This window comes from Tiliqua scincoides, chromosome 4, assembly GCF_035046505.1.
Source record: "Tiliqua scincoides isolate rTilSci1 chromosome 4, rTilSci1.hap2, whole genome shotgun sequence".
Classification (NCBI taxonomy): Eukaryota; Metazoa; Chordata; class Lepidosauria; order Squamata; family Scincidae; genus Tiliqua; species Tiliqua scincoides.
In genome coordinates this window covers 198,983,407-198,992,965 of record NC_089824.1, presented here as the reverse complement: position 1 = coordinate 198,992,965, position 9,559 = coordinate 198,983,407, and the positions used below count along the sequence as shown (strand labels likewise).

At 47.5% G+C, this 9,559-nt stretch overlaps 1 pseudogene; it reads right to left on the bottom strand.

Moving 5' to 3' along the window:
- Positions 1 to 9,021: 9,021 nt before the first annotated feature.
- On the bottom strand, positions 9,022 to 9,141 carry LOC136649854 (5S ribosomal RNA; annotated as a pseudogene).
- Positions 9,142 to 9,559: the final 418 nt, after the last annotated feature.

Below are 9,559 nucleotides of genomic sequence, written 5' to 3'. Positions count from 1 at the left end.
CATGTTTTGATTGCAGAGGGTACCTGTATTAGGTTCAATCTCCAGCATCTTCAGTTGCAGGACCGGGGAAGACATTGGAGAGAGTCATTGCCAGTCATAACTGGGTTGGACCAGGATTTATCCTTCACTCTCAGTTCCAGGCAGTTTGGCACGGAAAGGGGAAGCAGCCTAATTGATCTCCTCCTGAAACTCCAGCCTGCTAGTGGGTTGGAAGGAAGGAGGATAATTTTATACAGATACGTATTTTAAAAAAATCTATGTTGCTAAAGGAGAATATGAAAACATATACATATAGCTCATAAATTTATATGGCGAAATTCTATATATCCCAGCAATCTTTTTACAAAAAATGAGAGCAAACTAAGGGCCCAATCCTATCCAACTTTCCAGCACCGGTGCAGCTGTAGTGCAGCTCCGAAGAAAGGGAACAAATATCCCCATATCTTGAGGAGGCCTCTGTGACTGCCCCCCAACTGCAAGATGCAGTGCACGCCCCATTGACGTGGCTGCACCAGCCCTGGAAAACTAGCTAGGATTGGGCCCTAAAGCATTTGCGTTTTCCCAGTGTTCATAATGCAAGCAAGGCATTGTCTAATCCCACCCAGGTTGTATCCTAAGTAGCACGAGTGGAACTCTGCTTGCATGACAGAGCTTTCCTCCCCCCTCTTCCCTACTGCAGTCTCCTGTGCCTTCCCTCCTGAACATTTGCTCTTGATGGTTAATGAACCTCCAGACGTGTAGGATGGGGCTTGGGGAATGCAACAGGAGGGACTCAGTGGAAATCAGGAAGTTGTAATGTACAGAAGTATCTTTCAACTTGAGCAAGGCAGGATGGGATGCAGTCCTTCTTGTTCGCTTTCATTGAGTTCCCCCATGACTCCAGAAACCAGCTAAGGATTTCCACCACTTCTCCATTATTGGATGATATAGACCAGCGGTTCCCCAAAACCCACTCAGACTTTGGGACTGCATAAGTCTTTGCGGGGAGGGGGTCAGGGGGAGTGGCAGCAATGAAATCCCTAGGATCGCACTGTTGCTAGGGCCTGAAGGGTTGGTTATCCTCTGCAAACACCAGCCTTCTGAGGGTGCAGGGAGCCTTGCAGATACTTCTGCAGAGCTCCCTAAGCCTGTAAATTTCTAAAAAGTGCAAACTGGAAGTGGTTTGCAATCACAAAACTGGAAGTGGTTTCTGATCACACTTTTTAGCCTTGGGGCTTGGGGAGCCCCGAGGAGGCACCTGTGGGACTCCCTGCACTCCCTGGAGGTGGGCGTTTGCTCCCATGAGTATAAACAACCCCCGGCTGGCCCTGGCAGCAGTGCGAGCCTGGGGATCACGTTCCTGCCATCCCCCAACCTGCGCCTTAAGGAGCCAGTGATGAGTACTTCCCTAGCTGGTGAGCTGGTGAGCTGGTGACCCACCAATTTGGGAATCACTAATATAGGGCACAATCCTAACTAGGTCTACTCAGAAGTAAGTCCTATTTTGTTCAATGGGGATTACTCTCAGGGAAGTGTGGTTGGGATTGCAGCCATAGAGAGACAGAGCTGGGTGTCATTCACATACTGGTGACAGCCAACTCAAAATCCTCATTGATTTCATATAGATTATTAAATAACATGGAGGACAAAACTAAACCCTGCGGTACACCATGGTTCAAAGGCCAGGGTGATGAACAGGAGTCTTGCAAAAACAACACTTGGGAGTGAAAGAATGAATGTATGATATTAAAACAGGCATCAATAAAATAGTCTTTCTGGGAACCATCAAGTATCAAACCTGCAATCTTCCTTACCTTACTCAACTTGATAAGGAAACTTTACAACACTGACATGCATGTAAACAAGAACATATTTGATGTGCCTACTTACTTGAGATGATAAAGTAAGAAGACTTGAAGTTCATGCCCATTCTTGTATCTTTCTTATCCATGAAAGCAGATAAAAAAGAACCTGGATCTTGAAATTAATCTTGGCATATATGAATGATCTGATTTATCTTATGTATCTGCTTGGCATATAAAAAGACAAAAGTATAAATTGTACTGAAATGTCCATTACATACATAACATTTGAATTTTTAAAAAGGCCTAAAAGGCCTGCTTTATAGTAACCAGTGTCAATACTGCTGGGTCATGAAATGTTTTCAGATACAAGCAGCAATACCTCAGTATGAACAAACAGCAAAACATTTGGGTCGAGACCCGGTGAGCTGAAAGCTGTCCTCGCTAATTCTAGAACACTGTATTCTGCGTTCGCTAATGAGTGCAGAAGCCTTGACTTGTTACAGCAGAGATGCAGGAACCAGGCCCGTGGAAAGCCCTTGATACAGCTTCCCATCCATCACAAAAAGCCAGATTCCTCCACGCCGGACTGTTTCCATTTTTAAAACAGTAATAATCTGATTTTCCTGGAACTCATCTTATGGGACCCCTCAATCGTCAGTTGCACCTAGTCAGTTTCATTGTGGTAGGAAAAGAGCAAGCATAAAACAGGCCAAGGGAGGTGTGCCCTGCTTCCTGACTCCCCTCTTCAGTGAGTTCCTCAGTTGGCCCAAAAGGCAGCATGCCAAATCCCAGGGTGGCCTTGGAGCATCTGCTACTCTAAGCATGACCCAGTTTTCCTGACTCATTCACTGCTTTCACGTCACCGCTACTGCTGCTGGCCACTAATGTTCATATGTGCATATCATAAGTAATGGATTCATGGATTCACCATAGACCTAAATCTTCAGACCTCAAAATCTACAAACCTACAGTCCTACTCCCTTTCCAGATTGAAGGATAGCATCTTGGGAAGCCTGAATTTTCCTTTTAAGTTTCCCTACTGCTTATAAGGTGTTCCTTTTTCACACCTGTGCACTGCAATTCCAGGCAGCCATCTCACAGTCTGAGAGTGTTGCAGGGCAGGAAGGTGAGGGACTGCTCCTGCCCACAGAGAGCCCACCATTTGATAGCCTCCAGGTAAGCTGGGGGAAGGGAAGGGTCAATTGAGCTGTGGAGGGAAAATATGAGCAGGGGCAGGAAGGGGTGAATGATGATGAGGCAAGGATGGGAAAACAGGGAAGGAAGGGGGGGAAAGGACAAGCTGGGGGGGAGGCAAGTGAGATGAGGTGGAGGATGTGCACAAGTATGACGGCCCGGAAATAGGCCATGCCCAAAGGTTGGTGGACGCTGGTGCCAACACAAACTCAGATATTTGCTTAAAAGGTGGAACAGGTTTTACTTTTATCCATTAAGCCCCTGGAAGGATCATCTCTGTGAAATGTGCTTATATCTGTCCTGACTTTCAGCAAGCAAGACGCTGTGTGTGCGTGCATGCAAGACACAAATGCGCATGCTTACAGAAAACTGATCAGAGAAATGAGGTTCATGTTGTTTTATTTCCTAGGGAAAGGGAAGGGGGAACACAAGCATTTTACAGCCCAACTCTGTCCCCTGACTTTGCAGCTGGACATTGTCCTGCTGTCATAAAGAGGCCTCCAATTAGACACAGAGCTTGTCAATGAGGACCATTTTTGAGCGCTACATCAGCAGGTTGCTGCTACTGCTGGTGACCTGCTCTGGTGCAGGTAAGTCAAAATGGACGAGGGGGTGCATTGTGGGTGAGGAGGGGGAGTAACAGGACATTTGGGGCGAGGACCTGTTGAGGGCGAAGAAGGGGGTGGATCTGGTGACAGTTGCTCACACCAGATCTTATCTCCTCTTTCCAAAACCACCAAAATGGCTGGCATATGTCTGAGGAGACCCATAGGTGACCTGTGGGCTTATGCGGAGGTAAGTGAAAATATTTTTTACTTATCTCCCATTTACTTTCAGGTCGCCACCCCCCCCCCCCTTAGCATGCAGCATGTGGCTTTTTGGTGTGGATGCATGCTCTAGCATAAGAGATAGGTTTAGGATTTTAGTTTCCTTTAGTAAAACAATATTTTTACACTCATTTTCCAACTGGGACACAGTGAACCCAGTTGCAAACAGAGAATAGATAGATAGATAGATAGATAGATAGATAGATAGATAGATAGATAGATAGATAGATAGATAGATAGATAGATAGATAGATAATTGACATCAGTGTAAATTTGAAGCCAGAGGAATTTGGCACAGCAGAGAACAGAAGCCTGGTCCCAAAACATCCACCAGCTCTTGATCTTTCTTGAACATGATTAATCCTTGGAAAAGACTAACTGACACAGGCATCAATAACTACAGTAACTTGTTATGGCTGCCTCATTCCAACAGGATTACATGCCTGAGCACTCCTTAAAACTTCTAATGAATGTCATTTTGTCTTTATTTTCAGTGCTCATGCAAGTGAAGGGCTAAGCGAGGTGCCTGGAATCATGGTGGGAGCAGGCAGGCTCAGCACAAAACTTCCCACAGGAAACCTCGCCGACATACCTCCGACGTGACCTGAAATACCCTCCTGCTGCTCAAGACCAGGCAGGACCCGCAAAGAGGTCTTCTGCGCTGCAACTTTGACTCAACCCAGGATGTCTTTAATACAGGTGTGAGGCTTCGATCAGGAGCTCCCAAACACTTGGGGAGGGGGGACTGAGAGCCCATGCAACAAAGGCTGCCAACTTTTTTTTTCTGGCAGATGCAGTGATAGCAAAAGCTTCATCTGCAGAATGTCTCATTGAGACATCCTTTTAAAACCAAGAAACTATAAGACAAAATATAAGACTCACAAAGAGAGTCTGGTCCAACAAGAAGCTGACGGAACATACCAAGATCCAGGTCTACAGAGCTTGCGTCCTGAGTACACTTCTGTACTGCAGCGAGTCATGGACTCTTCGCTCACAACAGGAGAGGAAACTGAATGCTTTCCACATGCGCTGCCTCCGACATATTCTCGGCATCACCTGGCAGGACAAAGTTCCAAACAACACAGTCCTGGAATGAGCTGGAATTCCTAGCATGTATGCACTGCTGAAACAGAGATGCCTGCGTTGGCTCAGTCATGTTGTGAGAATGGATGATGGCCGGATCCCAAAGGATCTCCTCTATGGAGAACTCGTGCAAGGAAAGCGTCCTACAGGTAGACCACAGCTGTGATACAAGGACATCTGCAAGAGGGATCTGAAGGCCTTAGGGATGGACCTCAACAAGTGGGAAACCCTGGCCTCTGAGTGGCCCGCTTGGAGGCAGGCTGTGCAGCATGGCCTTTCCCAGTTTGAAGAGACACTTTGCCAACAGTCTGAGGCTAAGAAGCAAAGAAGGAAGGCCCATAGCCAGGGAGACAGACCAGGGACAGACTGCACTTGCTCCCGGTGTGGAAGGGATTGTCACTTCCGGATTGATCTTTTCAGCCACACTAGACGCTGTGCCAGAACCACCTTTAAGAGTGCGATACCATAGTCTTTCGAGACTGAAGGTTGCCAATAAGACAATTTAATCACATCATTGTCACTGGTGTGTTTGCTATATTTTCTAGAGCCTGCAGGAGATCTAATACACATTGGGAGCACAGCAGGGTCAGGGAGTTTAATGTTATCCCATAGCCACAGTTTTGATCCAGATAGGAGGCCCTACAAACAGTAGCGGACCTGCCCTTAACTAAATGAGGGGCCTTGGGAGCCCCTCTCAGACCACACAGAAGACCCTCTGAGGCTCCCAACGTGGTCAAAAACTGTGCTTCCAGTTTGCGGGAAGCACAGTTTAAGACACTGGGGAAGCCTCAGGAGGCTTCTCTGATGTGTCCTGGAGTTGTGTGAGGCTACGCAACATTTTGGTGAGGGGGAGAGTGGATTCGTGTGTGGGGGCATGGTGGCAGCTCGTGGGTGGGGCACCGTCGCAGATCTTTGCCCTGGGTGAAGGGCTGGGGAAGTCCGCCACTGCCTACAAATGCTTTGCAGTTGCAACCAGCTGATTGAAGCATGCACTTTCTCAGGTGGTACAGTCCACTCACAGGACTGCACTACCACCATATTCACATGGGGAGTTGATTGTTTGAAGAAGCACTTCCATGTGAAAATTGCAACCTTTATCCAAATTGAACACATCAGAAAGAATGGCTGAAAACATGCCCTGTCTTTGAAATGTGACGTTGTGATCTAAGGCATTCTTTTCACCATGAGGACCATTTCACCATTTATTTCTCATGACGTGAAATGTGGTACAGTCTGGAAGAGGATTATACAATGTCAGGCAGCCAACAACCAAGTCAGCCCTATGTGGCACTCACTGTAGCATGCTTGTTCTGTGACTGGCATTCACTTAGGCCCAATCCTACTCAGTGCATGCTGGCTTATCACTGGCTCACACTGTCACAAACATGCCATAAGGCATGTTTGCAGCCCTCAGCACCAGTGGAGTGCCAGTCCTAGCCCAGCACTGGCCAGTGCTGAGCTAACGCCAGCTGATGACTGCAGCTCTGCCACTCGGCAGTCACGTGGACCACTGGGCAGTGGAGACGTAGGTGGGGGCGTGAGGAGAAGTGGGGAGGAGGTGTTATGGGGTGGGAGGGGTGGAGGGAGGGCGGGGAGATGGCGGGGAGGACGCATGCCAGGGGGGAATGGGGTGGGTTAGAGGTGGGACCAGTGGAGCAAAGCTCCACTGGATCTTGAGCTCATGTTGGACTGACCGCCAACACACAGAGGCTCTTCATTCTATGCCGACCCTTGGATAGCCATAGTCCCATTGCAGGGCTTCTCACATCACCCAGGGGAAGGGGATGAAAGTCCCCTTCTCCTGAGGAGGCTGCGGTGGCAGCTGCCTGGGACATGCTGGATGCTGCAGCAGCCATTTTTGGTGTCGCTGCAGTCCCACACGCCGGGCAGCTTAGGATTGGGTTGCCCGGTAGTAGTTCCCAAACTGTGCATGGTGGCACCTTGGGGTGCTATGGTAAACTCACAAGGGTGCAGCAGGAAGTCCCCAGCTTTTTCTCAGCTTTCCCAGGCACCACCATCTTGGATCGCATGAGATCTCGCACAACATTTCATGTGATCCAGGATAGCAGCACCCAGGAGAGCTGAGAAGAGGCTGCCACAAAAGGAGTGTGCCATGACCAGGGTAAGTTTGGGAACTGCTGCAGTAAGGGATACATTTGAGTTAATGTTTTCCTTTCCCTCTTTGCCACATCACACATTGTGGAATGCACCCTAGAAAATTTATTCTCAAGTTTTACCAAGTTGAGCCACCCTCATTCAGAAAATCAACTTTTCAAGGCTCCTCAGCTGTAACTTAGAAGAGCATTTCCGCCAAGAGACATTAGCAGGAGTCAGGTATGCTGAATTCAATGCACTGAACAACCTTAAACTATTTGGATGTTGTCTCAACCCCTGTGTGGACAGCTGCTGGTCCATGAGAAAGCCACTCAACATTGATGTACAAAAATGATTGCGAAGTACCAGCCAGGGTAGCATTAGCTTCCTATGTTAGATTGTACTTCTTGCTTGAAGTTCATTGCTCCCCACTTCTCTTCACATCTAGCTTGTATCCAAGGGGCCAGGGTTAGGATTACAAAGGATAAGATGTGTTAAAATGGAAAGCAAGACAATAAGAAAAGTGCACTTGAGCTTAAAAAAAAAAGTGGGAGGAGGAGGATGAACAGAAAATCAGCAGCTTGCAAGAACATTGACAGAACTTGGAGGGCAGCAGAGGGTAGAAAAACTCATGATTATCTTGCCCTGTGGCACAGCAGCATAGATCAAATAGCTTCACAGTCAAAACCAATTTGTGCAGACCATTAGATTCTTTCTCAAGATTTGGAATGGCTGCTTTTAGAGGGTCCCCCTCCACTTAAGCTGTGTGGCAAATAAGGCTTCTTTCTTATGTCTTTCCAGCTCTGGGCCACCTGAGTACCAGCTGCTTCAAACAGCCTTTTCAAGTCCCTTCACCAAGCTGTTTATTTTGTAGCAGAATATTTGAATCATTCATGCCTTTCTGCCAAGAACATTCATCCAACCTCGTTTTCTCAATCCAATACACTGGCCAGCTTTATGACTGACACTGTTATATGACCCGTATTTCTAGAAGTAGTTTGTTCTCCTTCCTGGACTTTTGGTCCTAAAGCTTGAGCTCATTTGCATTTACTAGTCATGATAATCCAGCCCCATCATAACACAGGATGAGTAGCACACCCTCTAACATTCCACACAGGAAGACACAGACATTCATGTAATGGTCCATAACACAACTCAGCAGCTACAGTGTGTGAAATGTCAGGATCTGCACAAACATCTTATTATCTTACATGTAAGGCATCTTATTATCTACATGTAAGCATGTACATGCATATATGTAAGAAGCAAGATGCATCTGTTCCCCACTTACAGCCCAGTCCTGAGCTGCCCGGCGTGCAGGGCTGCCACAGTGCCAAAATGGCTACCACAGCATCCTGTGTGTGCCAGGCAGCTGCCAGCAGCTCCTCGGGGGAAAGGGGCATTGGAGCTACTCGACTCTGCGCTGGCTATTTGGGCCAATTATTTAGCTGCCGCAGAGTAAAGACGCTTCATGTTGGGCCCCAAGGCCTGACAGGGGGCTATGGATTCAGTGGAGCTGAGCTCCACTAGTGCCGCCCCCTCCCACCCCACCCTTCCCCCTGCCATGCCTTCTCCTCGGCCCCCCCCCCAGAACACCTCACCCATACCCCCACTCACTTCTCTGCCACCCAGCACTCCGTGCGAGTTCAGCACTAACACTCACCCCTTACAGCACATTTGCGACAGTGCACATCAGCGGTGAGCAGTGTGCATTCTTCAGGATTGGGCCCTTAGATATTTCTGCACCAGGAGAGTCTATGACAGACCTCAAATAACGCGATCAGAAGACAAATGATTTACTCTTGCGCCCAGTAAGATTGCAAAAGATTGTGCAATAGATTGCAAAGGTGTAGGGTGAAACAGGAAAGGGATGCAGAATACAAGAAATGTTTTAATGAATTGACTCCATTAGACATGAGTGGCATGGAGCCTCTGCCTCTCCACTTTACCCCCTCTTCCTCACAATATTTAGATAAACTACCATGAGCACTATGTAAACGGTTGGTTGGCAACCTTCAGTCTCGAAAGCCTATGGTATAAGCCTACAGCACCCAGTATTCCCAGGCAGTCTCCCATCCAAGTACTAACCAGGCCTGACCCTGCTTAGCTTCCGAGATCAGATGAGATCAGGCATGTGCAGGGTAACAGTTGCTGCAATGCCCCACCCCTGCCTCCCACCTTTAGCTACTGCCCATGGGAGGGGAAATGTACAACACGACGTTCATAATAACAGCATCTAGTTAAGCCCTAACAGAACCCATTTCTTAGCAATTGTTTTGGGGGCATTACTATGAAGAACTCTCTGTCTATCTAGTTACTTGACCATTTCCTTAAGTGTGAGGCTGCCTGCTGGGATTCATCCCAAGCTAAGCCACATGGGGCAACTGCTTTCTGACCTTCATTTATTACACGACCCTGGAATAGCTCCAGCTTTTCCTATTAATCTGAGATCTCTTTGCTGCTCATATACTCAGCCTCATATTTCAAATTCCTCCGAAGCATATCTGGTTTTCATTTAAACATTTTGCAGGGTTCTTTTAAAGAAAAAAAAAACTTAAAAAATAACAACAGGAATGA